The 25,470-nt window shown below is 47.1% G+C and overlaps 2 non-coding genes across 2 annotated transcripts; one reads left to right on the top strand and one right to left on the bottom strand.

Moving 5' to 3' along the window:
- Nucleotides 1-7,606: 7,606 nt before the first annotated feature.
- On the bottom strand, nucleotides 7,607-7,680 carry trnan-guu (transfer RNA asparagine (anticodon GUU)). Its single transcript has one exon. It is a non-coding gene; the product is annotated as a tRNA-Asn (tRNA).
- A 10,210-nt stretch (nucleotides 7,681-17,890) lies between these two features.
- Nucleotides 17,891-17,962, top strand: trnaw-cca (transfer RNA tryptophan (anticodon CCA)). Its single transcript has one exon. It is a non-coding gene; the product is annotated as a tRNA-Trp (tRNA).
- Nucleotides 17,963-25,470: the final 7,508 nt, after the last annotated feature.

Raw genomic sequence — 25,470 nt, 5'->3', positions numbered from 1 at the left:
GAGCCACCTTCCCTTTTTTATTTTTACGCCAGACAGGAATGTACATTGTTGTAGTTCATCCATGCGGTCTCTAAATGTCTGCCATTGCCCATCCACAGTCAACCCCTTCAGTATCATTCGCCAATCTATCCAAGCCAATTCACGCCTCATTCCTTCAAAGTTACCCTTCTTTAAGTTCTGGACCATGGTCTCTGAATTAGCTGTTTCATTCTCCATCCTAATCCAGAATTCCACCATATTATGGTCACTCTTCCCCAAGGGGCCTCGCACAATGAGAATTGCTAATTAATCCTCTCTCATTACACAACACCCAGTCTAAGATGGCCTCCCCCCGAGTTGGTTCCTCGACATATTGGTCTGAAAAACCATCCCTTGTGCACTCCAGGAAATCCTCCTCCACCGTATTACTTCCAGTTTGGTTAATCCAGTCTATGTGCATATTAAAGTCACCCATTATAACTGCTGCACCTTTATTGCACGCACCTCTAATTTCATGTTTGATGCCCTCCCCAACATCACTACTACTGTTTGGAGGTCTGTACACAACTCCCACTAACGTTTTTTGCCCTTTGGTATTCTGCAGCTCCACCCATATAGATTCCCATTATTAAATCCCCCTTCTCATCTTCTAAGGGACCAACATTTACTTTAGTCACTCTTTTCCGTTTTACATATCGGTAAAAGCTTTAACTATCCGTTTCTATGCTTTGCACAAGTTTACCTTCGGAATCTATCTTTCATTTCTTTATTGCTTTCTTAGTCATTCTTTGCTGTCGTTTAAAATTTTCCCAATCTTCTATTTTCCCACTAACCTTGGCCACCTTATACGCATTGGTTTTTAATTTTTTAATACTCTCCTTTATTTCCTTGGTTATCCACGGCTGGTTATCCCTTCTCTTACCGCCCTTCTTTTTCACTGGAATATATTTTTGTTGAGCACTATGAAAGAGCTCCTTAAAAGTGCTCCACTGTTCCTCAATTGTGCCACCGTTTAGTCTGTGTTTCCAGTCTACTTTAGCCAACTCTGCCCTCATCCCACTATAGTCCCCTTTGTTTCGGCATAGTACACTCGTTTGAGACACTACTTCCTCACCCTCAATCTGTATTTCAAATTCAACCATACTGTGATCACTTATTCCGAGAGGATCTTTTACTAGCTTCAATCATTAATTTTCTCTTTACATATAGGTGTGTAAAGAGCAAGAGGTCAGTAAAGACAAACGTAGGTCCCCTGCAGTCAGAATCAGGGGAAGTCATAACGGGGAACAAAGAAATGGCAGACCAATTGAACAAGTACTTTGGTTCAGTATTCACTAAGGAGGACACAAACAACCTTCCGGATATAAAAGTGGTCAGAGGGTCTATTAAGGAGGAGGAACTGAGGGAAATCTTTATTAGTCGGGAAATTGTGTTGGGGAAATTGATGGGATTGAAGGCCGATACATCCCCAGGGCCTGATGGACTGCATCCCAGAGTACTTAAGGAGGTGGCCTTGGAAATAGCGGATGCATTGACAGTCATTTTCCAACATTCCATTGATTCTGGATCAGTTCCTATCGAGTGGAGGGTAGCCAATCTAACCCCACTTTTTAAAAAAGGAGGGAGAGAGAAAGCAGGGAATTATAGACCGGTCAGCCTGACCTCAGTAGTGGGTAAAATGATGGAATCAATTATTAAGGATGTCATAGCAGCGCATTTGGAAAATGGTGACATGATTGGTCCAAGTCAGCATGGATTTGTGAAAAGGAGATCATGCTTGACAAATCTTCTGGAATTTTTTGAGGATGTTTCCAATAAAGTGGACAAAGGAGTACCAGTTGATGTGGTATATTTGGACTTTCAGAAGGCTTTCGACAAGGTCCCACACTGGAGATTAATGTGCAAAGTTAAAGCACATGGGATTGGGGGTAGTGTGCTGACGTGGATTGAGAACTGGTTGTCAGACAGGAAGCAAAGAGTAGGATTAAATGGGTACTTTTCGGAATGGCAGCCAGTGACTAGTGGGGTACCGCAGGGTTCTGTTCTGGGGCCCCAGCTGTTTACATTGTACATTAATGATTTAGACGAGGGGATTAAATGTAGTATCTCCAAATGTGCGGATGACACTAAGTTGGGTGGCAGTATGAGCTGCGAGGAGGATGCTATGAGGCTACAGAGTGACTTGGATAGGTTAGGTGAGTGGGCAAATGCGTGGCAGATGAAGTATAATGTGGATAAATGTGAGGTTATCCACTTTGGTGGTAAAAACAGAGAGACAGACTATTATCTGAATGGTGACAGATTAGGAAAAGGGAAGGTGCAACGAGACCTGGGTGTCATGGTACATCAGTCATTGAAGGTTGGCATGCAGGTACAGCAGGCGGTTAAGAAAGCAAATGGCATGTTGGCCTTCATAGCGAGAGGATTTGAGCACAGGGGCAGGGAGGTGTTGCTACAGTTGTACAGGGCCTTGGTGACGCCACACCTGGAGTATTGTGTACAGTTTTGGTCTCCTAACTTGAGGAAGGACATACTTGCTATTGAGGGAGTGCAGCGAAGATTCACCAGACTGATTCCCGGGATGGTGGGACTGACCTATCAAGAAAGACTGGATCAACTGGGCTTGTATTCACTGGAGTTCAGAAGAGTGAGAGGGGACCTCATAGAAACGTTTAAAATTCTGACGGGTTTGGACAGGTTGGATGCAGGAAGAATGTTCCCAATGTTGGGGAAGTCCAGAACCAGGGGTCACAGTCTAAGGATAAGGGGTAAGCCATTTAGGACCGAGATAAGGAGAAACTTCTTCACCCAGAGAGTGGTGAACATGTGGAATTCTCTACCACAGGAAGTAGTTGAGGCCAATTCACTAAATATATTCAAAAGGGAGTTAGATGAAGTCCTTACTACTCGGGGGATCAAGGGGTATGGCGTGAAAGCAGGAAGTGGGTACTGAAGTTTCATGTTCAGCCATGAACTCGTTGAATGGTGGTGCAGGCTAGAAGGGCTGAATGGTCTGCTCCTGCACCTATTTTCTATGTTTCTATGTTTCTATGTGATGAACTTTTATCCCTATCTCGTTTACACACTGTATTTTAGGAGAATGGTTTAAAATTTTAAGTGCTTATTGTCATGTATTCAACCAACATTGTAACCCATATATAATCTGACCTCAGTTGTACACTGTGAGAACAATGACCACTAGGGGGTGAACTTGTGGGAGACACTTCTAACCTGGACCTTCAGGTATAAAAGGGGAAGCTCCACCCACTTTCATCACTTGAGTGCTCAGGAATAAAGGACAGGCCACAGACTGACCTTCTCTCAAGCCTGGGCCTCGTGTGCATTTCTGCTGTATAGTAAGGATGTATCAATGGCGACGAGAAACTGGGATTTAAACCACGTGAGCATGGCCGCTAGCAGTATAGACGAGAGATACTGTGTTAAGGAATGGTTGGGACAGAGAATCAACATTGTTGAAGCAGCACACAGTTCTCCAGGCAGACAAGGGCAATCGGGCATGCCCCAACATGTAGTCGAACCCAGAGGGGGAGTTCGACAGAGATAATGGCAAGCAGAACGGTGATTCACAACATTGCAAGGGACAATGTGGCCAGTAATGGGGCCATCAACACCTGTTAATGACACACTCAAGGACAGTCACAGGGGTAGTCAGGGACGATTGACTAGCAAGGGATCTTTTGTTTCCAACAACAGCTCATGTTGGAGGCATGGAGGCACAAACTCAGCCGGAGGTTGCAGAGATGAGCAAAATACCTACAGAAATTGCAGAATTGAACGCTGGGGGAAATCGCTGGTAGCTGAAGTTCAGTGAGTTCATGTGGAGCACGTATACAGTTCATACACCAGGACGCCACCGATAATGATGAAAGTGCTCCTCAGTGGCATCCCAGTATCAATGGAGCTAGACACGGGGGCTAGCCAGTCCCTGATGGGTAACAAATAGTTTGAAAAGTTGTGGGCGTCCAAGGCCAGTCGGGCCAAAAATATCACCGATTGACGCACAGCAACGGACATACACCAAGGAGATCATTCTGCTTCTTGGCATTGCCACGACAATCGTGACCCACAAAGATTCGTAGAACAGGTTGCCACTCTGGGTTGTCCCGGGGGACGGTGCCGCACTACTGGGGAGGAGTTGGCTTGCTGTCATGAACTGGAAATGGGTTTATGTTAATGCTATTTCTTCTGTGGAGCGAGTTTCATGCTCACAGATCCTGCACAAATTTGACTCATTATTTCTACCCGGCATTGGCACTTTCATGGAGGCCAAGGTAGTGATTCACATAAACCCGGAAGCCAGGCCAGGACACCACAAGGCCAGAGCGGTGCCGTACGTGATGTGGGAAAAGATAGAAGGTGAATTGAACCGCCTGCTGAGGGAAGGTATCATTTTGCCAGTCGAATTCAGTGACTGGGCGAGCCCGATTGTACCGGTGTTCAAGGCGGATGGGTCGGTCAGGATATATGGTGATTACAAGGCCACCATCAATCGGGTGTCACTCCAAGACCAGTACCCGCTACCGAGAGTGGAGGATCTCTTTGCGATGCTATCCGGTGGCAAACTTTTTTCAAAATTGGACGTGACCTCAGCTTACATGACCCAGGAGCTGGCGAGAGAGTTGATGAAGCTGACCACCATCACGACATACAAGGGTTGTTTGAGTACAACAGATGTCCGTTCGGGATTCGCTCGGCCGCCGCGATCTTCCAATGAAATATGGAAAGCCTCCTCAAGTCGATTTCAGGGACGGTGGTTTTTCAGGACGACATCCTCATCACGGGTTACGATACTGAAGAACACCTCCACAACCTGGAGGAGGTGCTACGCAGACTGGACCGGGTAGGGCTGCGACTGAAAAAGGCGAAGTGCATCTTCCTAGCTCCAGAGGTAGAATTCCTGAGGATGACGGTGGGAGTAGAAGGGATGAGCCCTCCTGCGTCCAAGACGGAAGCGATCCAGAGAGCACACAGACCCCGCAACACGACGGAGCTGCGTTTGTTCCTGGGGCTCCCCAACTATTTGGTAACTTTCTTCCCAAATTGAGCACGCTGCTAGAGCCGCTACACGTGCTCCTAAGCAAAGGTCGCGAATGGGTCTGGGGGGACAGCCAGGAAAGGGCTTTTAATAGAGCACACAATTTGTTATGTTCCAACAATCTGTTCTGTTAACGCGATATGACCCATGTAAGAAACTTGTGTTAAAGTGCGATGCGTCGTCCTATGGTGTCGGGTGTGTGTTGCAGCAGGTCAATGCCAAGGGTCAGTTACAGCCGGTAGCTTATGCCTCCAGAAGTCTGTCCCAGGCAGAAAGGGGCTACGGGATGATAGAAAAGGAGGCGCTCGCATGTGTATATTCGGTAAAGAAAATGCACCAGTACCTGTTTGGCAGGAAATTTGAGCTGGAGACAGATCACAAACCCCTCACGTCCCTTTTGGCCGACAACAAGGCCATAAATGCAGACGCATCGGTCCGCATACAGAGGTGGGCACTCACGTTAGCCACCTATGACTACACAATTCGGCACAGACCGGGCACTGAAAAATGCGCCGATGCACTCAGCAGGCTCCCACCAGCCACCACTGAGGGGGCTACCGAGCATGCCGCTGAGATGGTCATGGCTGTTGAAGCTTTCGCAAGCGATGGCTCACCCGTGACAGCCCGTCAGACTAAAGTCTGGACAAATCGAGACCCGCTTTTGTCTCTCGTCAAGAAATGTGTCCTGCATGGGGACTGGGCAGCCACGTACAGGGCATGCCCTGAGGAATTTAAACCATTTCACAGGGGCAGGGATGAACTCTCGATTCAGGCCGATTGCCGACTGTGGGGAAACCGTGTAGTCATGCCCCAGATGGGCAGAGAGGTGTTCATCAGAGAACTCCACAATGAGCATCCGGGCATTGTCATGATGAAGGCAATTGCCAGGTCACACATTTGGTGGCCAGGGATAGATGCAGATCTGGAAGTTTGTGTTCGCAGGTACAACACGTGTGCCCAGCTGTGCAATGCGCCCAGGGAAGCCCCCCTTAGCCCCTGGCCATGGCCCGCCAAGCCTTGGTCACGAATCCATGATGACTACACAGGTCCTTTCATCGGAAAAATGTTTTTGGTTGTATTAGACGCTCACTCCAAATGGATCGAGTGTGACATTTTAAATTCAAGCACATCCTCTGCCACGGTAGAAAGTCTACGGGCAATGTTCGCCTCCCACGGTCTAGCGGACATCTTGGTCAGCGACAATGGCCTGTGCTTCACAAGCACTGAATTCCAGGACTTCATGGCAGGCAATGGAATTAACCATGTCAGAAAGGCACCGTTCAAGCCAGCCTCAAACGGCCAGGCAGAACGAAAAGTGCAGATAATCAAACAGGGAATGCTCAGAATCCAAGGGGGTTCCCTACAAAGCCACTTATCACGCCTCCTGTTGTCCAATAGATCCCAACCACACTCACTCACAGGGGTTCCACCCGCAGGGCTGCTCATGATAAGGATGCTCAAATCCCGTTATCCCTTATACACCACACCATGAAAGAAATTGTTGAGAGCAGGCGCCAATCACAATATAACTACCATGACAGGAATGCGGGGGCACGATATATTGGTGTAAATACCCTGTTGTTGTCCACAACTACACTGCAGGGCCTAAATGGCTCACAGGCACTGTGATTGCCAAAGAGGGCAATAGGTTTCTGGTAGTTAAACTAACCAATGGACAAATCTGCCGCAAACACGTGGATCAAACAAAAAGGAGGTTCAGCAACCCCATAGAAGAAGCAGAGGAAGAACACGATACAGAGTTCACTCCAGCACAGGTGACCGAACACTGGAACCAAAGGGAGGAGAGCCCAGTCACTGTGGGCAGTCCGGATAGGCCTGAGGCACCGCAAACAGCAGACACACAGGCCAGCGCCCAACAACCGGAGCCCCAACTCAGGCGCTCTACAAGAGAGCGTAAACCACCAGAGAGACTCACCCTGTGATCCCAAAAAGACTTTGGGGTCATGTATTCAACCAGCATTGTAACCCATTTTTAAATTCAAAACCTGATAAAATTGACGACATGCAGCCAACGTGCAAAAGTAAGAATTCTTTTAATCACCGTTAATTAGCCGATAACCTTCTTCAGAATAAAATAAATAATAATATAATTACTGAGGAACAGTGGTATCCTCAATTATTCATTTTCTCTTTACATGTGATGAAGTTTTATCCCTATCTCATTTACACGCTGTATGAGAATGGTTTAAAATTGTAAGTGTTTATGACTCAGTTGTAAAACCATTGATTGTGTGTGTGTCTATACTTGATAGGAGGAGCACTTGAGACCGAAGTTCCAGTTCTATATATGTACCAATAGAATCAATTTCCACCAGTTTCTTTAAACCCAATAACATAATTTATTTCTAATGGGCTGGATGGAACATGATCCATGTAAAAAATTGTTATCGTTTTACTTGAACTGAATGCTCATAAAATATTGGAGTGGGAACTAATTGGATAACAGCACTGCTGGCAACATTTGCAGAATAGATTCGTGCAGCCAAAACGCACAATGACAACCTGGGACTGTGCGGCACCGAATACTCGGGGAAAAATAGTTAAACTCTTCGTCCCTGGGTGGGCTCGAACCACCAACCTTTCGGTTAACAGCCGAACGCGCTAACCCATTGCGCCACAGAGACTGATGGAAGTATAAGGTGCAAGACATCCAAAACCAGGGTGTCAGTCAGTTAAAGCTTCAGATTGCTCCGACCGGGATGGAACTTGTCCACTCTCAGTTGTACTTTTCCCAAATAAATGGAGGGACATTCATTGTGGATGCGTGGAAGCAATCTGGTCCCGCACACTGCAGACACTTCCATGTCACCACCAACCAGCTCTCCCGCAACCGGTGTGATCTACCTTCCAGCCTTCCGGTGCCTTGTCTGTGACGAAGTATTCTGATTGTCCCGAAGCCGGTATTAGGTTTGAATTCCTTTTCAGCTCCTGACTGCGGATATTCCTGTGATTAAACGGGAACTAAATGCTTACAGGGACAGTTGGATTCACCGTTTCTTTGCTTGGTGAAATTTCAAAGATTGAAAGCAACGCACATCAACCCCAAACGTCCCGTGAGATCGAAGTCCAGTTGCTGTTTCAAGCTTGAATGCAGGTACAAGCAGAACTTATTCAAAGAAAGTCCAAGTCCCTGAGACGCCTGATCATTTGCACCAAACTCTTTGCAAAGAGTTGAGGTACATGTTTGGTGATCTGGGCACATCTTTCCCCAAACTACAACACTTCAAACATAACTCAATGGCTGTAAAGCGCTTTGGGGCGTCATGAGTTCCTGAAAGGCGCTGCAGATATGCAAGTCCTACTTTGCAAAAGTTCGATGCAATTTCAAAATATGCGAGCAATATCAGGGCTCCTCTGGGACCCCTCGTAAATTTCAATGAACAACTCCGAAGAGAGAATCACAGCCCGAGACCAACGAGCCAACTGTTTGACAAACGTGAAGATCAGGTGCAACCATGATCAAAGCATTTTTTTGTGTGTCGCTATTCAGAACATAAGAACTTAAGAACTAGGAGCAGGAGTAGGCCATATGGCCCCTCGAGCCTGCTCCACCATTTAATATGATCATGGCTGATCCGATCATGGACTCAAGTCCACATCCCTGCCCGTTCCACAGAAGCCTTATTCCCTTATCAGTTAAGAAGCTATCTCTGTCTTAAATGTATTAAATGTCGTGGCTTTCTCAGCTCTCTGATGCAGTGAGTTCAACAGATTTACAACCCTCTGAGAGAAGAAATTCCTCCTCATCACAGATTTAAATGGGCGGCCCCTTATTCTGAGATTATGCCCCCTAGTTCTAGTCTCCCCTATCAGTGGAACCATCCTCTCTGCATCCACCTTATCAAGCTCCCTCATTATCTTATACGTTTCGATAAGATCACCTCACATTCTTCTGAATTCCAATGAGTAGAGGCCCAACCTACTCAACCTTTTCTCATAAGTCAACCCCCTCATCTCCGGAGTCAACCCAGTGAACCTTCTCTGAACTGCCTCCAAAGCAAGTATATCCTTTCGTAAATATTGTCAGTGTTTGTGATCCTCGCCCAATTGCCAGACGGACGGTTTGAATCGCCCCCACGTTACGAAAGTTCTAGATCCGGGAATTATTATTCAGAGTGTAAATTAAATGAGTCACGGAAAGGGATGCTTCAGTGATAAATCGTAGTATATTTATTTGGTCTAACATACAATGGCTAAAACATGCACTGCTAAACGAAATCACTGTCTCTGTGGAGAATAAAATCCCGGTTACAAACAACATACATACAGTACAGAAATGAACCTAGTAACACGCAGTAATTCCCTGGTGGATTCTAACCCCACCCCTACCAATGAATTACCCTCCCCAGAATAGCCCTGGAAAGCTTCACTTCTGAGAAAACCCTGAGCCCTTACCCAGCTGGCCTGGGATATCTGGTTACTGGCTTGGGACACTCGCGACCATGTTCACACCACACGCAGCCCGTTTCCTTGCTCAGCTCAGCTGTGGGAAGTCACTGACTGGTCTTCAGTCTCGGTGGCTTCTTCTGCAGTACTGCGGCCCCTTCCTCTGGTACATCGATCGGTGGAGCGAGAGCGAGAGGGAGAGAGGGCTCTCTCTGGACACAAGCTGCAAGCTGCAAGCTCCAAGCTTCACACCAAGCTCCAAGCTAAAAATAAAGTGGAAAGGACCCTGTCTTTCTGGGAGTCTTGCTACACCTATCTATCCCGCCAATTTTAAAACCCCTTTGTTTCTAAGCACGGGTACTTAGTCAGTGATGGGCCATCCCACCCATGCATTGGGCTGATGGCCCTTAGTCTGGGCATCTCTCTGAGCCTTTGTGTTGGGAAAGACCCAGCTCCTCCTTGGCTGGCCAGGCTGGTGGGTTCATTGTTCTGTGTCTCCTTCTGAGATGGAGGTGAGAAGGGCTTTTACAAATTAGAGTGGCTTTGTCAGTGGCCCCCCTTCCTGGCCGACAGCTCTTTTGTCAATGGATGACTGACAGCTCTTTTGTCCGAGCGAACTGCCAGCGGTCTCTGGAGTTTTAACAAAACCAGATTTTTCACATACCTGCGCAGGGTGACCCCAGCACAGGGAAAATAGTCTCAGAAAAATAAAATCCACAAAATATTCTCGACTGAGTCCATTCTTTAAACAGAAACTTTGCGATGTCTTCATTACGCTCTGCTAATTATCGATCTTGCCACGTAAAAAGTGCATTGGCATTGCAATGCATTAATGTAAAATGAATGAAAAGAAAATGCAACGTTTTATCGAGTGCAAAACATGCAGTGCCTGCATTTCAAAAAGCATTGCTTTTATTCATCCTGCGGAATGCATATTGCACAGATAATCTCAGCACACATTGTGCAGACAAATGCAGCATTAGACAACAAAGTGATTTGTCCTCCGGTGATTTGCAGCAGATAACTGACGGTTGAGCACACAATTTGACAACTAGACTTGTAGATCAAGCATCAATTAAAAAGGCAACAAAACTGCCCACCAGCACCAGGTGTCTTTCACTTGTTTGTCCCAAGTTTTCAGCAGCTGGGACAACAAGAATTTATGTTTCACCGAGATTTAAACTCAGATCGCTAGATTTAAAATCAAGAGGGCTCACCATTACACCATGGAACCAACTATTCCAAAACTTTTGAACCATACTTCGTCACAGACATGCACCGGAAGGCTGGAAGGTAGATCACACCGGTTGTGGGAGAGCTTGTTGGTGGTGACATGGAAGTGTCTGCAGTGTGCGGGACCAGACTACTTCCACACATCCACAATGAATGTCCCACCATTTACTTGGGAAAAGTACAACTGAGAGTGGATAAGTTCGATCCCGGTCGGAGTAATCTGAAGCTTTAACTGACTGACACCCTGGTTTTGCATGTCTTGCAGTGTGTATCTGTGGCGCAATGGTTTAGCGCATTCGGCTGGTAACTGAAAGGTGGGTAATCCAAACCCATCTCCGGGCGAAGCCATTTAATGTTTTTCCCCGAGGATTCGGTGCCGCACAGTTCCGGGTTGTCATTGTGCATTTTGGCTGCACGAATATATTCCGCAAACATTGCAAGCTTTGCTGTTATCCAGTGAGTTCCCACTCCAATACTTTTATGAGCATTCAGCACAAGTAAAACGATAACAATTTTTTACATGGATCATGTTCTCCATCCACTCCAATCAAAATAAATTATGTTATTGGGTTTAAAGGAACTGGTGAAAATTGATTCTATTGATGCATATATCGAACTGGAACTTCGGTCTCAAGTGCTCCTCCTATCAAGAATAGACACACACACAATCAATGGTTTTACAACTGAGTCATAAACACTTACAATTTCTCATAAAGAATGTAAATGAGATCGGGATAAAAATTCATCACATGTAAAGAGAAAATGAATGATTAAAGATACTACTGTCCCTCAGTAGCTATATTAATATTTATTTCATCCTGAAAAAGGTTATCGGTTATTTAACTGTGATTTAATTAATTCTTATTTTTTCTTATTAGCTGCATGTCTTCAATTTTATAAGGTTTTGAATTGAAAAAAGCTGTTACAGAAGATACCGCCATGACCTGGAATCGAAGCTGTTTTTCGCTGGTACAAGGAGTGGTTTTACCCAATCATTTAAAGGTGATTTCAAAGAATGACGTGGCGTTAAATTCAGATCACGGTTACGAAGTGTTTCGTTGTGAAACAAGTGGATTGAAAAGGACAATAATGACACCAAGCATTACGATGCAGCGATGCAGCAATGCAGCGTTCCCTGGTGGTCCAGTGATTAGGATTCGGCGCTCTCATCACCGCGGCCCTGGGTCGATTTCCGGCCAGGGAAATTGCACTTCCATCAAAATTAAAACCTTAGAAGAAAGAGTTACATGCATCTCATGTGGAAAAGAAGATTCATTGATTTAAACATCATTAATTAATCCATTGTAGAACTTCAATCATTTAATTTGCCCTGAGTATGTGAGGAACTTTTATCCCGACCTCATTGTATTTAAGGAACATTGTCCAGCCCCGGTATCTCCACCTGTGAAAGTAGGAAACTGCTGGAAATACACAACAGGACGGGTAGCCTTTGACAAACAATTAAACCCAGGTTACAGACTCTCTCCCTTCCCCTGCCCTTTGAGGGACACTTGTTCCCCTTTAATTTTACAGACTGACTGAGTTCACTAACCGTGGGGAGAGAGTAGGTGTCTCCGCGGCCCCACTGTGCTAACATGGAAGATAACACGATGGGGATGTGGGGTGGTGGGTGGGGATCAGTGACATGTTTGTGTAAAGGGCAGCGGAGGAGAAGGATTGACAGCTGTCAGTGAGGGACAAAAGTTGTTTAAGGTGAGCCAACACATTCCCGATCAGCACAGAAGGCATTCACTGGTCAGCTGCACTCTGCTGTACTTCTGGTCAGAGCGGTTTCCGCAGTGGAGCCGTTATCACGTTTGCTTTCCGCGCGGAAGGATCCCGTGCAGGAAGATTATGTTTAAACTTTCTGTGGATGAACAGCCATGGGCGAGTTTATTCTCCTGTCAAAAGGGTGACAGTGGCTTCTCCCTTATTCTTCAATTGCTCTTTATTTCACTTCACTAAATAGATATATTTGAGTGAGAGAAATTGTTCCTGAGTGTCACACACTTCATCTTTTGTTCCCTTTTAAACACATAAAATGAGGCCGGGGGAATAAATCCAGAAAACAAAGCCGAGGGATATAGACAAGAGGAAGAGAGAAGGGGAAATACTGCCTCTACACACCGGAGAAGTGTGAGCTTGTGGACCGGAGAAGTTGCAGCTGCTGGAGCTGTGCGTTTTATCGGGAGGGACAGGGGGAGAGCCCGCCGAGCGACCGGAGAAGCTGAGAAGCTGCTGTGCTTTTCATCGGGTTTGACACTGTTTAAAAATGGCAGAGTGCCAAGTTTTCTCTCCCTACTGCCCATGTGCGAAGGTGTCAGCAGTGTTTTCAGCGCAGGCATTTGGCTCCGCCCCCCACTTCACCATCGACGCCACGCCAGGACTCCGGGGACTGTACACAGCGGCCAGGATGGGGCGAGTTTTTCCCCGCGCCGTTTCCAGCGCGCAAAGTCGGTGCGCTTGAAGTCAGTGCGCCGACAAAACTGCTTGGGGAAAATCTAGCCCTTGAAGCGTAAGGAGTACACTGCAGGAAATACAAATATATTTCCCGAGCAACTGCCAATTTTAATAACTTTTTATACAACCATCGAAACAGCTAAAAAACAGGGCACTCGGCCCATAGTACCTAATATATAGCCCACAGTACAAGAGTAAGGAAGTCTTGCTACAATTGTACAGGGCCCTGGTGAGACCACACCTGGAGTACTGTGCACAGTTTTGGTCTCCTTATTTGAGGAAGGAAATAATTGCCTGGGAGGTGGTACAACAGAGGTTCACCAGATTGATTCCTGGGATGAGAGGACTGTCTTAAGTTGAGAGATTGTGTAGAATGGGCCGATACTCTCCAGAGTTTAGAAGAATGAGAAGTGATCTCATTGAAACACACAATATTCTGAAGGGGATTGACAAGGTAGATGCTGAGAGGTTGTTTCCCCCGGGCTGGAGTGTCTCGAACCAGGGGCCACAGTCTCAGGTTAAGGGGTCGGCCATTTAAGACAGAGATGAGGAGGAATTTCTTCACTCAGAGGGATATGAATCTTTGGAATTTTCTGCCCCACATGCTTGTGAATGCTGAGTCTCTGAATATATTCAAGGCTGCGTGAGATAGATTTTTCGAGTCTCGGGGAATCAAGGGATCGAGAGATCACTGGAGTTTGGAAGACTGAGAGGGGATCTCATAGAAACATATAAAATTCTGACGGGACTGGACAGGTCCTGATGTTGGGGAAGACCAGAACCAGGGGTCGGAGTATATGGGATAAGGGGTAAGCCATTTAGGACTGAGATGAGGAGAAACTTCTTCGCTCAGAGAGTTGTTAACCTGTGGAATTCTCTGCCGCAGAGTTGTTGATGCCAGATGTTAGATATGTTCAAGAGGGTGACGTGGCTCTGATAGCTAAAGGGATCAAGGGGTATGGAGAGAAAGCAGGAAAGGGGTACTGAGCTGAATGATCATCCATGATCTTATTGAAGGTTGGTGCAGGCTCGAAGTGCCGAATGGCCTACTCCTGCACCTATTTTCTATTTTTCGATGTTTCTATATCCTGCTACTGCTTCTTTAATAATGGATTCCAACATTTTCCCAACCACAGATGTTAGGCGAACTGGTCTATAGTTTCCTGCTTTTTGTCTGCCTCCTTTTTTAAATAGGGGCATTACATTTGCAGTTTTCCAATCTGCTGGGTCCTCCCCAGAATCCAGCGAGTGCATGTCCACAGATCACTGAAAGTAGCAGGCCAGGTAGCTAAGGTCGTTGAGAAGGAATATGGAATGATTGCCTTTAGTAGCCGAGGCATAGAATACAAGAGATGGGGTCGGTGGGGCAGGTTAGGTCACAGCTGGAGTACTGCTTGCAGTTCTGGTCGCCATATTACAGGAAGGACATGATTGCACTGAAGATGGTGCAGAGGAGATTTACAAGGATGTTGCTGGGAGTGGAGAATCTTAGCCATGAGGACAGATTAGATAGGCTGGGTTTGTTTTCCATGGAACAGAGTTTGAGGGGTGACCTCATTGAGGTGGATAAAATGATGAGGTTCCGAGATATAGTGGATAGAAAGGACCTATTTCCCTTAGCAGAGGGAAACAAGGAGGCATAAATTTAAAGTAATTGGCCGAAAGTTTAGAGGGGAAATGTCTTCATGCAGAGGAAAGTGGGGGTCTGGAACTCACTGCCTGAAAGGGTGGTAGAGGCAGAAACCCTCACCACATTTAAAAAGTGCTTGGATGTGCACCTGAAGTGCCGTAACCTGCAGGGTTATGGACCTCGAGCTGGAAAGTGGGATGAGGCTGGAGAGCCTCGAGTTGGCCGGCGCGGACACGATGGACCGAAATGGCCTCCTTCCGTGCTGTAAACTTCTTTGATTCTATGAACTCGTTTGCAAAGAGTTGAGGTGATTTGGGCACATCTTTCTTCACATGACAACATTTCATAGCAACTCAACGGCTGTGAAGCGCTTTGGGGCATCATGAGTTCCTGACAGACGCTGCAGAAATACAAGTCCTTCTTTGCAAAATTTCAATGCAATCTCACGGCTGGTCTGGGATTTGAAGCCAGGATCTTTCTGCAAATTTCAAGTAACAACCAACGAAGCAAGAATCATACCCCTAGACCAACACACCACCTGCTTAGCAAATGTGGAGATAAGATGTAACTATCATTGAAGCATTTTTAATGTGTGTTGCTGTTCTTGATCGGAGGAGCACATGAAACGAAATTAGTGACTTGGCCTTTTCGACATGTCTTCTGAAGCGCCGCACGGTCCCAATCCTGCAGTCAATGAGCTGTTGGGACGTTAATGTATCCATCATCATCATCATCATAGGCGGTCCCTCGAAACGAGGATGACTTGCTTCCACGCTGAAAAAGGATGATTTCACAGGTGTTTCAATGAAGGATCCGAACGACATCCCGAAGGGTGGAAGATGCCTGTGCGTGGATTTTTTTAACGTGTGGTCGCCGTTGCACCCCAGCCATCACACGGGCTTGACAGAGCGAGGTCTTGGTCCAGTGGCAAGGGTTAACCAAGACGACAGGCAACCAGCTCTGCTGCGCGGACCTGGTGCACACACATATCGCAGAGTGGGCTGGCCCGTGCTAATTCTGGGCCCCTGGCCCCGAACTCATGCCTCTGCTGGGCACCGATCACATCCCTCTACAGTCTCTCACCGCTCCTTCGCCCCGATCTCGCCGCTCCTGCTGTATCTGCCCACGCTCCAATCACCGACCTGGACCTTGATGACGTCACACTTCGCTGCCGCCGCCCTCCTGCACCAGCTCGCGCTGCTCCCTGGAGTAGTCTCCCGGGACCTCCAAGCTGCTCCCAGGGCCGCTCGCCGTTCCTTTTATGGCCCCGACCTGCCGCTGGTGTTCTCCCGTTAGTGTATCCAGGCTGTGGGTGGCCACCCCGAGCGCAGCAGAGGGGTTTCTGCATTAGTTCTGGGTGGGGATAGTATCTTCCCCCTTCTCTCTTCCTCTTGTCTTTATCCCTGTGCTTTTATTTCTCTATTTATTCCCCCTGTCTCAGTTTCTAGTGTTTAAAAGGGAACAAAAGATGAAATGGTTATCACTGTGGAACAATTTCTCTCACTCAAAGTTAGATGCACTACCGTTGCACCATGAGGTCTAGGTAGCGAGCCGTTGATATTCAGGTTCATATATAAATATATATAAATATATCTACATGTATCATAACCGTTCCCTGGTGGTCGAGGGATTAAGATCCGGCGCACAAAACTGGTTTCAATTCTCCATCAATTCATCGCATAAAAATAATTGAGGTTTGTGAGACAATTAATAATTGCTGTAATCACCATGAATACCAATACTTTCTGTGATAGATCGAGCATACAGACTATCTGGCTTCTCCTGCCCTTTGCTGGGCACGTGTTCGGGGATTAATTTTACAAACTGGGTGAGTTCACTGATCGCGGGGAGACGGTAGGAGCCTCTGTGGCCCCACTGTGAGGATGTGGAAGTGAACACGGTGGCTGGGTGATCCGTGACATTTCTGTAAAGGGCAGCGGAGGAGAAGGATTGAGAGCTTTCAGTGTGGGACAGAAGTTGTTTAAGGTGAGCCAACACATTCCCGATCAGCACAGAGGGAGCTCACTGGTCAGCTCCCCTCTGTTGGGGCTGCTGTGCCAGAGGTTTCTGTAGTGCAGTGGTTATCACATTTGCTTTATACGTGAAAAGTACCCGGTTTGATTCTGGGTAGAAACATTATGTTTAACTTGCTATCAGGGAACAATCGGAGGAGAGTTTAGTCTCCTGGAAAATGCTGCCTGACCTGCTGAGATTTCCAGCATTTGCTGTTTTTATTAGCTATTTATTCTCCTGGTAGAAAGGCTCCCTTATTCCTGAATTGCTCTTTATTTAACCAATAAATAGATAACTTTCAGTGAGAGAAAACGGATCCACCGGGAACTTTCGCGTGTGAGGCCAACGTGATATCCGCCACACTGCAGCCCATCAAAGGGCGAGAAACCACTGAATATAAAGGATGATCTCACAAATATCAGGGGCAGTGCAGTCTGGTCAACGTCAAACCCTCCTTTCTTATTCAGCAGAGGCATGAACGGGAGTCAGACGTCACAAAGTTTAATTAAAGACACAAATACAAGTAAAACTTCCAAATCTTTTCACTGTAAAATTCTTTCACTTTATTTGAAATCCTACTGCGTTGAATCTGAAAATGATCACCATGGGATTTTATCTTCACGACTGATTCTACTTTCTCTGCACGGAATGAATAACTGGTGCTGTTAAATTTGACAAAAGTTGCCCCAGATTCCTGGTGACATCGGCAATACAGTGTGTGAAATGGGTCAACATGCTGAAGAACATAAGAACAAAAGAAATAGGAGCAGGAGTCGGTCATACGCCCCTCGAGCCTGCTCCACCATTTAATACGATCATGATCGATGCGATCATGGACTCAGGTCCACTTCCCTGCCCGCTCCGCAAAGCACAGGACAAATGTTTGAAGTATCGACTGTCCCTCAGTTAGCATTTCTTTCATTGTGCAAAAGAAGGTGACGGGTTTATTAATGATGCTTTTCCATAAAAGCAACACAAAAGTTTAAGAAAAAAACATACGGTGACTGGCAGGTGAGCGTTGCTTCTGACACCTGCTGGGAATGGGCGGGGAATTTAAAGCCCCTTGTATTGTGAAAGCTTCATATAGAGGAACATCTCAAACAGATTGTGTAGGCCTCGTGGCGCAACGGTAGCGTGTCTGACTCCAGATCAGAAGGTTGCGTGTTCAAATCACGTCGGGGTCACTGTTCTTTCAGAATTAATATTTTCTTTGCTGTTTGGCAATAACCAGACCCTTGTTGCAAGGTCTGTCTCACTGTTTCCCCGGTGTCAGGCAGAGATACGCCTGCTGCCCTCATTTAATTCATGTGACAGGACACACAACTTCCAAATCAACTTGCAGGTGGCCACACACACCGGCGAGCGGTCTAAGGTGCTGTGATTAGATCGCAGTTTTCTCTGGAGGTGTGGGTTTGAATCCAACTTCTGACATTTATTATTTTTACTCATTAAGCGAAACTCATTGTTTGACACCACGACCAACTCCTTAAAACTGGGATTCAGCAGTTCACCTGCTCGCTTAACATTTCCGTCTGACCTGGTGCTGAAAGTGGAGATGTTTCCGCAGTGTCGCGGTTAACACGTTCGCTTCACACGCGAAAGCTCACCAGACGGGAATATTTTCTGGAGCTTTCTCCTCATGCATGCTCAGGGGCGAGTTTGTTCTCCTGTGAAAAGTTCATAAGATGATAAGCATGTAAGAATTAGGGACCGGAATAGGCTATTCGGCCCCTCGAGCCTGGTCCACCATTCAAGAAGATCCTGGCAGTTCCTCGACAGCAAGTTTAAACATCTGGGGCAGAGCCAACATGCGCCTGTCTGCAATCAGTGAGAGAACGGTATGTTTGGCAGAAGCCTGGCGAGCTCAGTCAGTAAAACATAAGACTTTTAATCTCTGGGTCGTGGTTTCGACACCTACATTGGACATTTACATTTTTCATAGAATTATCGATTGAGAGAAGTTTGCAGCACATAAGGAGGCCATTTTGGCCAATCACTTCCACCCCGGCCAACAAGAGGCGATCCAGCTTCATCCCACTTTCCAGCTCTGGGTCCATAACCCTGCAGGTTACGGCACTTCAGATGCACATCCAAATACTTTTTACTTGCGGTATCTACCTCCGCCATTCTTTCAGGCAGCGAGTTCCTGACCCCCACAAACCTCTGCATGAAGAATTTTACCTTCAAATCCTCTTTAAACCTTCTACCAATTACATTCAATTTCTGCCCCCTGATTTTTGACCCCTCTGCTATCCACTATATCTACGCCCCTCATAATTTTATACATCTCAATGTTGTCTCCCCTCAGCCTCCTCTGTTCCAATGAAAACAAACACAGCCGATCCAATCTGTCCTCACAGCTAAGATTCTCCACACCTGGCAACATTCTCGTAAATCTCCTCTGTACCCTCTCGTACAATCACATAATTACTGCAATACGGTGACCAGAACTACATGCAATACTCCAGCTGTGGCCGAACCAGTGTTTTATACATTTCAAGCATCACCAACCTGCTCTTCTATCCCATGCCTCAGCCAATAAATGTAAGCATTCCGTGCGTCTTCTTACCCACCTTATCCAACTGGCCTGCTACCCTCAGGGATCTGTGGACATGCTCTTCAAGGTCCCTTTGTTCTTCCACACTTCTCAATATCCGACCATTTAATGTGTGTTTCTTTCCTTGTTTGCCCTCCCCAAATGCACAGCCTCACACTTCTCTGGATTAAATTAGTGTCACCTGAAAACGTTTTAATCATACCTCCTATATTTAAGTTTAGATCATTGATGTTACCACTAAAAGTCAGGGACCAAGCACTGAGCCCTGTGGAACCCCACTGGAACCATCCTTCCAGTCCAAAACACTCCCATCAAACATTACCATTTGCTTCCTGCCTCTGAGCCAATTTTGGATCCAACTTGCCACTTTGCCCTGGATCCCATGGGCTTTTACTTTCGTGACCAGTCTTCCATGTGGGAACTTGGCGAAAGCTTTGCAAAAATCCTTATACATTACATCATACGCACTGCCCTCATCGATCCACTTGGTTACCTCCTCAAAAAATTTTATCAAGTTAGTCAGACAAAACCTTCCCTGAACAAACCCATGCTGACTATCCGTGATTAACCCATGTCTTTCCAAATGCAGAAATTAAATCATTGATAAATTTTATCCTGCTTTCACGGGAAAACACCATTAATTAGCCGATGATCTTTGTTGTGCATGTATAAAATAAGTATACACCCTGTACACTCAATGTACCGTTGCATAAGACCACTGGATGTATCTTCACACTGTATGCACTATGCTTGTATCACCAGAGAGTGCAACTGGTGGAGACCTCGGGGTCACCTGTACACAACAGGTAACCAGGTATAAAAGGGAGCTCACAGAACTGTACCCTCACTCAGGAGCTGCAATAAGTGAACTAAGGTCACCACAGTTCAAGTACAATACCTTACCTCGTGGAGTCATTACGAGAGTGCTTACAGACACAATAACTGGTGACGAGAATACGAATTTCCATGTGACAATGGCTAACCTTGGCACGTTTGAACAATTCGCCGATGGGGAAGATTGGAAGGCCTTTGTGGAAAGGCTTGAACACTTCTTTATTGCAAATGACATGGGGGGAGACGACCCGACCTCGCTGGCTGATAAGTGCAGAGCTATCCTGCTCAGTAGTTGTGGGCCCACCGTCTATGGCCTTGTCAGGGACCTGCTAGTCCCAGAGAAGACAATAACATATCTTGAGCTCGTAACGCTGATACAGAAACAGCTCAAACCTAAAGAGAGCATCCTCACAGCCAGACACCGGTTCTCTCCCCACCGGTGGATCCGAAGGCCAAGAAATCGCAAAATATGCTGCAGACCTGAGACGATTGGCTGCAGCATGTGATTTTAGTGATCACCTCACCTCACCACTAAGGGACATCTTTGTTATTGGAATCGGTCACAAGGGCCTTCTCCACAGGCTGCTCTCTGCGGACACCACGGTCACCCTGCAGAAGGCAATTAACGTGAGCCAGGCGTTCATATTCTCGGCCTGCGATTCCAAGTGGATGTCTCACCCCCAGGACTCTAACCCGGCAAGTACTGTGAACCGAAAGGTGCCTTTTAGAGGCAGGGCTGCTGCTAGCAGTCTCTCTCAGGGAAGAGAGAACAGAACCCCGAGTCCCACAATCCTGAGTCCGCCACATGTGGCCAACCGGCCAACCCCATGCTGGCGCTGTGGAGGAAATCACAGGGCCCACCAGTGCCGCTATAAAGACTATACTTGCAAAGGCTGTAACATGAAGGACCACCTCCAGCGAATATGCAAGAGAAATCATACTCACCGAGTCGATGAAGAGTTGGCTGATCATCCGGAGTCCAGCGACGATGAGGTGTACGTAGTGTTAACCTGCACCACCGAGAGTTCCCCGGTGAAAATGGAAGTTGAAGTCAACGATGTTCCAGTCACGATGGAGGTGGACACAGGGGCGAGCCAGTCACTGATGAATCAGGCAGCCTTTGAGAAACTCTGGGACAATCCAATCGAACGACCTAAAATGATCCCGATCGAAGTGAAACTGCTCACCTACACAAACGATACATCCCAGTCGTTGGCAGCGTGGATGTCCAGGTGTCCCATGGCGGCGAGATGCACAGGTTACATTTGTGGATCGTTGCTGGGGATGGTCCAAAGCTATTAGGAAGAAGATGGATGAAAAAGATCACTTGGAGCTGGGAATAGCTCCAACCTCCAGCGATCGACATCCCCCATGGCCCCGAAGTTGGATCTAGCACAACACCTGAAAAACCAACCGCCCAACGCGACTGTGAGGCGACGACACAGACCGCTCAACCCAACGGCGAGATGATCCAGCCCAAACAACCAGACCTCACCTTCCAGGCTCCAGTGGCAGGACTCCGGAGAAGAAAATTCACGCAGAAGATAACTTCCTGTCTTCCGTGGCAGAGCCTGGGAAGAAAAGGATCACCGCAGTCTACCTCATGGAGAGAAAGAAGATGGCGTCTGGACCACGAGATGAAGGGCCTGAAGTCAAGATGGCGGCAGCCAGACCAAAAGGGAGCAACACGTGATGCCGAACGGCGAACAGGATTGGGGTAAAGATTGAAAGACCCTCTTAAAGGAGACCGGCAACCCATCACAATTAAAGGGACAGTTCCACTCTTTATACAGCGATGATGGTGATACAAATGTAAAAGATGTAACTGACAATTTCAAGTTTGTAAATGTAACGAATCATGATAAGTCGGGCAATTGCGGTCAGAACCAATGTATTGTGAGAGTAAACGAAGTGATGACGTGCGATGCTGGGATTTACAAGCATGCCGACAAAACCAAGGGCAACCTCCCGTCAGCACCCAGGTCCAGCGACCATGAAGCCTGCCCCTCCGGGACCAATGTGATACCCCAGGGAGTGTGGCCACACACAGAGGGAGCATACCAGCTGCAGGGCCAGTGATCAGCGGACGGCAAAGGCACCACGACCGGTACCCTGCCCCCGATCGGCTCCACCTCTCTGGCCACCAGGGCCAGTACTGGGAGCGAGCGGATATCACCCTCCTGCCCTCCCAACGGGACCTGGGATGACCAGGCTCCCACTATCGCTGAAGAGCAGCAGGGAGACACCGCACCCTTCAAAGGAGGGCAGGGAGGCCACACGCTCCTGTGGCTCTGCCCATCACTAGGCAACGGCAAAGGCTCTGAGACTCAGCCAGGTGAGCGATCTGAGCCCACCCAGCTGACAGGGGACACAGCGCCACCATCAGACAACCTGGACACAGTCTGGTTACTCTGGAACTCGTGTCCTCACCCACCTGCACCTACACAACCCAGGGGCAAGACTGTGATACCACGTATGTACCTTACCTGTAAAATGTACTTGTTCCACTACTGTAGAACCCAAACAGTGATGTAACTAATCCGATGTTTTTTTTGTTCTTTCTGTCTGTACAGGTCTGCACATGCAGGTGTTGAGCCACACACATGGTCTATGTATGGGGGGGGGAGGGTGCGGGGGGGGGGAATGGATGTATGAAGCCATGGACACACATGGATCACACCCAGAACCCACTAAACCCCCACTGCAACCTCCAACCATCCACTGCTGAACATTTCCCAATGTCGTGGCAATAAGGACTTGCGGGTCCACAGGGAGAGAACCAAGCCAAAGCATCGACAAGGTGCAAGGGCTTTGGGCACTCAAGTCTCGGGCCAGAGCACACAATGCAAAGGCCAGTGGCACAAGACTTTGGGGGGAGTGATGTTGTGTCTGTTTAATATAAGTATACTCCCTGTACACACAATGTACAGTTACATAAGACTACTGGATGTATCTTCACACTGTGTATACGATGCCTGTACCACCAGAGGGTGCAACTGGTGGAGATCTTGTGGTCGCCGGTACACGACAGGTAACTAGGTATAAAACGGAGCTCACCATAATGTCCCCTCACTCAGGAGCTGCAATAAATGGACTCAGGTCACCACAGTTCAAGTACAATACCTTGCCTCATGGAGTCATTACTTGAGTGCTTACAGACACAATAGAAAGAGATTAAACATTAAATGGTAGGACATTGAGAATTGTAGAGGAACAAAGCGACCTGGGAGTGCATGTCCACTGATCCCTTAAGGTAGCAGGCAAGGTGGATTAGCTGGTTAAGAAGACATACAGAATGCTGGCCTTTATTAGCCGAGGCCTAGAATAAGAGAGCAGGTGGATTATGCTTGAATATAAAACACTGGTTAGGCCACAGCTGGAGTACTGCCTGCAGTTCTCGTCACCACTTTACAGGAAGAAGACTGTGATTGCACTGGAGACTTACAGAGGAGATTTCGAGGATGTTATCGGGAGTGGAGAATCTTAGCTATGAGGACAGATTGGATAGGCTGGGGTTGTTTTTCTTGGAACAAAGTGGGCTGAGGGGAGGCATCATTGAAGTGTATACAATTATGAGGGGCCTTGATATAGTGGACAGAATGGGCCCATTTCCCTTAGCAGAGGGGTCAACAACCATGGGGCATAAAATTTGAGTCATTGGTAGAAAGTGTAGGGGTGATTTGAGGGGAAATTTCTTCACGCAGAGGGTTGTGGAGGTCTGGAACTCACTGCCTGAAAGGGTGGGAGAGGCAGAAACTCTCACCACATTTAAAAAGTGCTTGGATGTGCACCTGAAGTGTCGTAACCTGCAGGGTTATGGACCGAGAGCTGGAAAGTGGGATTAGGCTGGAGAGCCTGTTACTGGCCGGCACGGTCACGATGGGCCGAAATGGCCTCCTTCCGTGCTGTAAACTTCTGATTATATAATTCGATGAAAAATAATCACCAAACGTGGGCTCGCACCTCTGACCCTGAGATTTAGAATCTCATGATCTACTGACTGATTTAGCTGGGCTTCTGCAAAATGCACCTTTTTGTCGTTGATTACAGCTTCGCCTCAGATGTTTAAACTTGCTGTCGAGGAACTGCCAGGATCTTCTTGAATGGTGGACCAGGCTCGAGGGGCCGAATGGCCGACTCCGGCCGCTAATCCTCACATGCTTATGATCTTATGACATTTCACAGGAGAACAAACTCGCCCCTGAGCATGCATGAGGAGAAAGTTCCAGAAAATAATCCCGCCTGGTGAGCTTTCACATGTGAGGCGAACATGTTAACCGCTACACTGCGGAAACATCTCCACTTTCAGCACCAGGTCAGACGGAAGTGTTAAGCGAGCAGGTGGACTGCAAAATCCCACTTTTTAGGCGTTGGTCGTGGTGTCAAACAATGAGTTTCACTTAATGATTAAAAACAGGAAGTGTCAGAAGTGTGAGGTGAACCCACACCTCCAGAGGAGACTGCGGCCTAAACACTGAACCTTGGACCGCTCGGCCATCCTGACTATTTAGGGCAATATGTGGCCAACTACAGGTTTACTTTGAACTTTTGTGTCCTGTCACATGAAATAAATGAGGGCAGCAGGTGAATCTCTGCCTGACACCGGGGAAACAGTGAGACAGACCTTGGAGTAAGGGTCTGGTTATTGCCAAACAGCAAAGAAAATATTAATTCCCGAATTACCCTGAAGAACAGTGACCTCGACGTGATCTGGGGTCAGACGCACTACCGTTACGCCACGAGGTCGATACAGCACATCGGAAATGTTTGACTACATGAAGGTTTCACAATACAAGGGGCTTTAAAATCCCCGCCCATTCCCACCGGGTGTCAGAAGCAGCGGTCACCTGCCAGTCACCGTATGTTTTTTTGTTCAACTTTTGTGTTGCTTTCACGGGATTGCATCATTAATTAACCCGTCACCTTCTTTTGCAGAATGAAAGAAATGCTAACTGAGGCAGAGTCGATACTTCAACCATTTTTTTCTGTGCTTTGCATAGAAACATAGAAACATAAAAACAAAGAAAACAGGTGCAGGAGTAGGCCATTCGGCCCTTCGAGCCTGCACCACCATAGAATATGATCATGACTGATCATTCACCTCAGTACCCCTTTCCTGCTTTCTCTCCATACCCTTGATACCTTTAGCCGTAATGGTCACATTTAACTCCCTTTTGAATATATCTAACGAATTGGCCTCAACAACTTTCTGTGGTAGAAAATTCCACAGGTTCAGAATTCTCTGAGTGAAGAAGTTTCTCCTCATCTCGGTCCTAAATGGCTTACCCCTTGTCCTTCGTC

The sequence above is a fragment of the Pristiophorus japonicus genome, unplaced genomic scaffold (assembly GCF_044704955.1).
Source record: "Pristiophorus japonicus isolate sPriJap1 unplaced genomic scaffold, sPriJap1.hap1 HAP1_SCAFFOLD_112, whole genome shotgun sequence".
NCBI classification, from domain to species: Eukaryota; Metazoa; Chordata; class Chondrichthyes; family Pristiophoridae; genus Pristiophorus; species Pristiophorus japonicus.
The sequence above is the reverse complement of the archived record's forward strand: the minus strand, read 5'-3'. Positions and strand labels throughout refer to the sequence as shown.